Raw genomic sequence first — 7,736 nt, forward strand, 5'->3', positions numbered from 1 at the left:
AATGTCACCCTGTGGAGGGGCTGTGGATTGTCCCTGCAGTCCCCTCCCATGCCCAACTTTCCAGGACCTGAACCCGGGGCTCTCTTGGAGCACCTATCTAGAGGTGACTCCTGGGCCTTGTATCCGGGGAGGGGGGGGGGGGCTCCCGTTCTAGCTATAGCTGAAGAGGGGCAGCTCCTCCCCTGCCTGCCACAAGGGCTGCCAAGTCCAGTCAAGAAATATCTGGGGACTTTGGGGGTGGAGCCAGGAGACATAAGAGGTGGAACCAAGATCAAGGCTGTGACAAGCATAATTGAACTCCAAAGGGAGTTCTGGCCATCACATTTAAAGGGTCTGCGCACCTTTTAAATGCCTTCCCCTTCATTTGAAATAATGAAAAATAGGAGCACCTTCTTTTGGGGCTCGTAGAATTGGACCCCTTACTCCAATCTTTTTGAAACTCGGTGAGCGTTTTGAGGAGAGTCACCGAATGCAATGCTGAAAATGTGGTGCCTCCAACTCAAAAGAAAGAGCCCCGTGGCGCAGAGTGTTAAAGCTGCAGTACTGCAGACCTAAGCTCTGCTCACGACCTGAATTCAATCCCTGGCAGAAGCTGGGTTTTCAGGTAGCCGGCTTGAGGCTGACTCAGCCTTCCATCCTTCTGAGGTCAGTCAAATGAGTCCCCAGCTTGCTGGAGGGAAAGCATAGAGAACTGGGGGAGGCCATGGCAAACCACCCCGTAAAAAGCCTGCCCTGAAAACGTTGTGGAAGCAAGGTCACCCCAGAGTCGGAAACGACTGGTGCTTGCACAGGTGACCTTTCCTTTTCCTAACTAAAAAAAAACCCCAGCTCATCCGGAGCCCCAGATACCTGTGGATCAATTCTCCATTATCCTATGGGATTCTATCTCCATAGGGAATAATGGAGTGCCCAGAAGACATTTCCCTCCTCCCCCCCCACCCCCGCCGCTATCTGCTGAGCCTGAAGCCGGGGGGGGGGGAGGGCCTCCAAACCGGGGGATCCCCTGCCCCCACCTGGGGATTGGCAACCGCCGCCGCTGTTGCCCTGGGAGGTGCTGCTGGCCTCCGGCTCTTTCCTGCCGCTGCAGCCAACGAAAGGCGGCCACCGCTCTGTCTCCGGGGCCAGGGACTCCGTGGGGCCACCAGGAAGCTTGGGGGGGACCAGCCCTGACTCGAACACAGCTCCGGGCCTCGGGGGAGCAGGCGGGAAAGAGCTCTCTAGCCCAGGGGCCGGGGGAGAAAGCCCTTCCCGCAAGCCGCCCTTCCTTTCCCCGAAGGGAAGGGGCTCTCTTCTGGGCAGCAGCTGCCCGGGGAGGAGGAGGCGGAGGGCGGCGGCTGCCTCGACGCGCGTCCTTGGGGCGCTTCCTTGCAGGCCCGCAGAAGCCGCGGAGGGGAGGCTGGCGCTCTGCACGCGCTCAGAGGAGCAGGCGGGGCTGGCTCACCGGCGGGGGGAGAGGGGGGTGGAGGGCCGCGCCGCTTCTCGCCTCTGCCTGCCCTCCGGGGCCGCCCCGACCGCGCTGCCAGGCCGCGCAGCAGCGGCTCCTCCTCCTCCTCCTGCTGCTGCTGCTGCTGCTGACCTCGATCTGGCCGGCGCCGGCCCAGCCTGCAGCCCCGAGCCAATCCGCAGCGGCCGGCCTGGTGCGCCGACAAGGGCAGGCGGCGGCGAGGATCGGGGCCCGCCGGGGAGGGAGGGAGGGAGGGAGACGCCGCCTCCTCCTCCCCCCTCCGCCTCCTGCGCCCCGCTCCTCTCCCCGAAAGCGGCCCGCCAGACACGGACTCGAACTCCGCTCAGTGCGGCCCCTCTGGTGGAAAAAGATGATTTGTGTGCGGAGAATCCTAGAGCAGGAAGGCACCTCCATGGTCATCTAGCCCAACCCCCTGACCAATGCAGGGAACTCACAAACACCGCCCCCTAAATTCACAGGATCCTCATTGCTGTCAGGTGGCCATCCAGCCTCTCTTGAAAAACCTCCGAGGAAGGAGAGCCCACCACCTCCAGAGGATAATAGAATTCAGTGGAAGGTGCCTCCAGGGTCATCTAGTCCAACCCCCTGCACAATGCAAGAAACTCAAAAACCCCTCCCCCTAAATTCACAGGATCTTCATCGCTGCCAGATGGCCATCTAGCCTCTGTTGAAAAACCTAGAATCCTAGAGTTGGAAGGGACCTCCAGGGTCATCTAGTCCAACCCCCTGCACAATGCAAGAAACTCAAAAACCCCTCCCCCTAAATTCACAGGATCTGCATTGCTGTCAGGTGGCCATCCAGACTCTGTTGAAAAACCTCCAAGGAAGGAGAGCCCCCCCCCCCCCCCCAAGGAGAAAGCCTGTTAGAATCATAGAAGAGTTGGAAAGGACCTCCAGGGTCCTCTAGTCCAACCCCCTGCACAATGCAGGAAACTCACAAACCCCTCCCCCTAAATTCACAGGATCCTCATTGCTGCCAGATGGCCATCTAGCCTTTGTGGAAAAACCTCCAAGGAAGGAGAGCCCACCACCTCCCGAGGAGGAAGCCTGTTAGAATCATAGAAGAGTTGGAAGGGACCTCCAGGGTCATCTAGTCCAACCCCTGCACAATGCAGGGAACTCACAAACGATTCCCCCTAAATCCACAGGATCCTCATTACTGTCAGATGGCCCTTTTTGCAGAAAAAGCACAGCAGGAACTTATTTGCATATTAGGCCACACCCCTGACCCCAAGCCAGCTGGAGCTGCGTTCCTGCTCAAAAAAGCCCTGTCAAAAGGCCATCTAGCATCTGTTTTAAAAATGTCTCCTCCTCTTTTCTCCCCCGCCCACTGGGAGGGAGGGGCTGCTGAGGACATGGTCCTCAGGAGTGTCTCAGAGAGCACAGGGGAGGGACGGTGGCTCAGTGGCAGGGCATCTGCTTAGGAAGCAGAAGGTCCCAGGTTCAGTCCCCGGCATCTCCAACTAAAAAGGGTCCAGGCAAATAGGTGTGAAAGACCTCAGCTTGAGACCCTGGAGAGCAGGGGAGAGATGGTGGCTCAGTGGCAGAGCATCTGCTTGGGAAGCAGAAGGTCCCAGGTTCAATCCCCGGCATCTCCAAAAAAGGGTCCAGGCAAATAGGTGTGAAAAACCTCAGCTTGAGACCCTGGAGAGCCGCTGCCAGTCTGAGAAGACAATACTGACTTTGATGGACCAAGGGTCTGATTCAGTAGAAGGCAGCTTCATATGTCCCCCCCCCCCCCCCGCTTCTCTCCCCACAAGCAACCCCGAGGAGGAGGAGGCCAGGCACAGCGTGGGGTAGGCGCCCCCATTCTGCGCCCCCCCCCCCCCCCCCGTATCTTCCACGGACTTAGTGAGCACCAGACTGTACTCGCCTGCCAGCTGCCTCTCCCTCCTCGCCCAACCCAGCCTAAGTCTGGCCTTGAAGCCTTCTGGACCTGCTTCTCGCTGAAGCAAAGCGTGGACAATGGTGGGGACAGGAGGGATGGGGAAGGGAGTCCTGCTGCTGTTGAGGTCATCAGTCTTTATGGGGCCGCTGGACTTTTCTTGTACTCAGGCTGATCTATTGCAAGGGAGGGGCAGGGGGGCTGCGTGGCTGGACAGACCCTTGTCCAGGGGCACCTTTAGGCCAGTTCTACTCCAGTTGAAGCCCAGAGCTGGACAGGCCAGGCCGATCTCATCAGATCTCAGAAGCTCAGTTGGGTCAGCTCTGGCAAGAACTTGGATGGGGGAATACCAGCAGTTGGGAGGCAGGGGCAGGCTTTATTCAGCCACCTCCCTCAATATCCTCCAGGCCCTCAGTCGGGTCCAGGCATCAGAGGGCAGAGACTTCCAGACACACTTGCAGACACACGCACACAAATACAAGAAATCTCCCCCCTCCCAAGGGAAAAGTTCTATTCATTTTGTTCCACAGAAGCCCATGGATCGCTGTGCCTCGTAGCCCAATTAAGAAACTCACGAAAGGGGTCCTGCAAGGAGAGAAAATAACTGAGAAAGCTTTTATTAAAACACCCAGACTGGTAGGGAGACATTGGGCCCGCAAGGCTCAAGAAAAGCTCAGGACGTCCCGAGTTCTCCAGAGAGACAAAGGGTGACCATAGGCCTTATACCCCTGGTGATACATGCAGATATGAAGCATTCAAGCAAACATTATTGGATACAAAAACAACGCTTCATGGCTTGTCTTCTTTCCATTGGTGAATCCCAATTTGGGATGCACCTGGGGAAACTAGATCTTGCTTACCCATCCAGGAAAGATCCATCGACACCTTGGGAAGGGTAATAATGCGCTCTGTCTTCCTGTTTGTTCCCCTGATCCCAGGCCATTTAGCAATGGTATCACCCAGACCTCAGCCTTAAATCATAAGCACCGCTGCCCACCTGGATCTGTGCTTAGACTCAGTTTAGCTTGCTTGTGACTGAGAGCCTCCCCCCAAGGTGAGGTGCTCATAGTTTAGGCTGTGCCTACTTTCCTCACGTCCGGAATAGGGGGCTCCTATGAGAGCCCCGTAGGGCAGAGTGGTAAAGCGGCAGTACTGCGGTCTGAACTCTCTGCTCACGACATGAGTTTGAACCCGGTGGAAGCTGGTTCAGGTAGCCGGCTCCAGGTTGACTCAGTCTTCCATCCTTCCGAGGTCGGTCAAAGGAGCACCCAGTTTGCTGGGGGGAAAGCGTAAATGACTGGGGAAGGCAACGGCAAACCACCCTGTAAAAAGTGTGCCGTGAAAGCAACGTCACCCCAGAGTCGGAAACGACTGGTGCTTGCACAGGGGACTAACTTTTAATGAGCTATGGCTGACCCAAGGCCATTCCAGCAGGTGCAAGTGGAGGCGTGGGGAATCAGTTTGGTGTAGTGGTTAAGTGTGCGGACTATTATCTGGGAGAACTGGGTTTGATTCCCCACTTCTCCACTTGCACCTGCTGGAATGGCCTTGGGTCAGCCACAGCTCTCTTATCTGGAAGAACCGGGTTTGATTCCCCGCTCCTCCACTTGCACCTCCTGGAATGGCCTTGGGTCAGCCATAGCTCTCTCATCTGGGAGAACAGGGTTTGATTCCCCACTCCTCAACTTGCACCTGCTGGAAGGGCCTTGGGTCAGCCATAGCTCTTATCTGGGAGAACAGGGTTTGATTCCCCACTCCTCCACTTGCACCTGCTGGAACGGCCTTGGGTCAGCCATAGCTCTCTTATCTGGGAGAACCGGGTTTGATTCCCCACTCCTCCACTTACACCTGCTGGAATGGCCTTGGGTCAGTCATCGCTCTGGCAGAGTTGTCCTTGAAAGGGCAGCTGCTGTGACAGCCCTCTCAGCCCCACCCACCTCACAGGGTGTCTGTTGTGGGGGAGGAAGGGAAAGGAGATTGTGATCCGCTCTGATACTCTTCGGAATGGAGGGCTGGATATAAATCCAATATCTTCATCTACCTCACAGGGTGTCTGTTGTGGGGGGGGGGGGGGGTGGAAGGGAAAGGAGATTGTGAGCCTCTCTGAGACTCTTTGGAGTGGAGGGCGGGATATAAATCCAATATCTTCATCTACCTCACAGGGTGTCTGTTGTGGGGGAGGAAGGGAAAGGAGATTGTGAGCCGCTCTGAGACTCTTCGGAGTGGAGGGTGGGATATAAATCCAATATCTTCATCTACCTCACAGGGTGTCTGTTGTGGGGGAGGAAGGGAAAGGAGATTGTGAGCCGCTCTGAGACTCTTTGGAGTGGAGGGCAGGATATAAATCCATTATCTTCATCTACCTCACAGGGTGTCTGTTGTGGGGGAGGAAGGGAAAGGAGATTGTGAGCCGCTTTGAGACTCTTCGGAGTGGAGGGCGGGATATAAATCCAATATCTTCATCTACCTCACAGGGTGTCTCTTGTCGGGGAGGAAGGGAAAGGAGATTGTGAGCCGCTCTGAGACTCTTCAGAGTGGAGGGTGGGATATAAATCCAATATCTTCATCTGCCTCACAGGGTGTCTGTTGTGGGGGAGGAAGGGAAAGGAGATTGTGAGCCGCTCTGAGACTCTTTGGAGTGGAGGGCGGGATATAAATCCAATATCTTCATCTGCCTCACAGGGTGTCTGTTGTGGGGGAGGAAGGGAAAGGAGATTGTGAGCCGCTCTGAGACTCTTCGGAGTGGAGGGCAGGATATAAATCCAATATCTTCATCTACCTCACAGGGTGTCTGTTGTGGGGGAGGAAGGGAAAGGAGATTGTGAGCCCCTCTGAGACTCTTCGGAGTGGAGGGCGGGATATAAATCCAATATCTTCCTTCAAACCCGTTCTCCCAGAGAAGAGGCTGCACATTTAATCACTACATCAAACCTGGGACCTCCTGCCTGTCCAGCAAAGGCTCTGCCAGTGGACCCCAAGCTGCAGCTCTCTCATCTTCTCCAACCTCCACAGGCGCAAGCAGTGCATTGGCCACACCAGCAGCAACAAGGGGCTGGAGGAATGCGTTTCCATCCCCCTCGGTGCTCTACCAGTGAGTCTGGAAACCCGAGACCTGCGGAATGTTCTTTCTCAAGGAGACAGAATCTGCCCCCTCATACTTGACGATGCCTCAGCTGCTTCTGCAGCCTGAAACAACAGAGAGTCGGTGGGGTTTTCTGTGCCTCTGAGCTCATCTTGGTGCCTTGAAGTTTATGGCTCCCCCCCAGAGAGACTGTGGGGCTGGCTCCCCACGGCAATCGAGTCTCTTCCGTCAGCCCGCTGAATTCGTTGGGATGCCCTCCGTGACCTGTCCAAAGCAGTCTCTGTTCAAAATCCCAGTCCTTTTTTGGCTTTCTTGCCTTGAGAGTTCAAGCCCCCCTCTCCCACAGCTCTGAGGGCTTAGGAGGAGAAGAGATTGGATTTATACCCAACCTTGAAGCTTCAGAGCAGCTTACAATCTCCTTTTCCCTTCCCCGCCCCACAACAGACTCCCTGTGAGGTAGGTGGGGCTGAGAGAGAACTGCTCTCTCTCGAGAGAGAACTTGTGGCTGGCCCAAGGTCACCCAGCATCTGCAAGTGGAGGAGGAAAGGGGAATCCAACCCGGTTCTCCCCAATTAGAGTCCGTGCTCTTAACCACTACACCAAACTGGCTCTCCTGGGGCCAGGAGTCGTGGTTGGAAGACGGCTGCTCACCACCAGCCCACTGTGTTTCCCTACTCCAAAGGAAACCCTCCCTGCCTAGGGATGGTGCATTGTGCACAGAAGAGGGCGTGTCCAGCATGGGAAGCCTGTGAGCTCCTCTTTCCCCTTTCCTGCTCATGCCACACCGGGGATCTGATTGGGCTCTGAGGGCGATTCTGAAAGCCCCACTGTGAGCCTCAGGTCTGCATTGGGCAGGCTTGCTTTGAGCACAGAGTGCGTTTTCCTTACCGTGGGCTTCTGCTGCCACTGTGCCTTGGGAACTCTTCCTTGCCAGCCCGGAATGTCTGTTCTGCTCCCGCCCCCACCACCCCCGGAGAGAGACTGTGGCCTTAAGGTGACTCTCAGCTCAGCCTCCGTAGGCTGTTGGATATTGTGAGAGGACGACGCAGGGGAGGTGGTTGTAAACTTCTAAAGAAACAAGCAATGCCCAGAGCCAGTACTGGGGGGCCCCCTGAAAACTCTGAATCATTTTAGCCACGACTCCAGTGAACCCCTTGACTCTGTTTGGTGGGTGCCCTCTTCCGCTTAGGGTGCTTTGTTTCCCCCTCCCTCCCCCCATCCCGAGCCAGCCGCTCCTCTGCCTTATTTAGAGATGCCCCCACAGGCTGCCTTAGCCGCTTCCTCAGGAATGCCTATTAATAGGA

The sequence above is a fragment of the Heteronotia binoei genome, chromosome 2, assembly GCF_032191835.1.
Source record: "Heteronotia binoei isolate CCM8104 ecotype False Entrance Well chromosome 2, APGP_CSIRO_Hbin_v1, whole genome shotgun sequence".
Classification (NCBI taxonomy): Eukaryota; Metazoa; Chordata; class Lepidosauria; order Squamata; family Gekkonidae; genus Heteronotia; species Heteronotia binoei.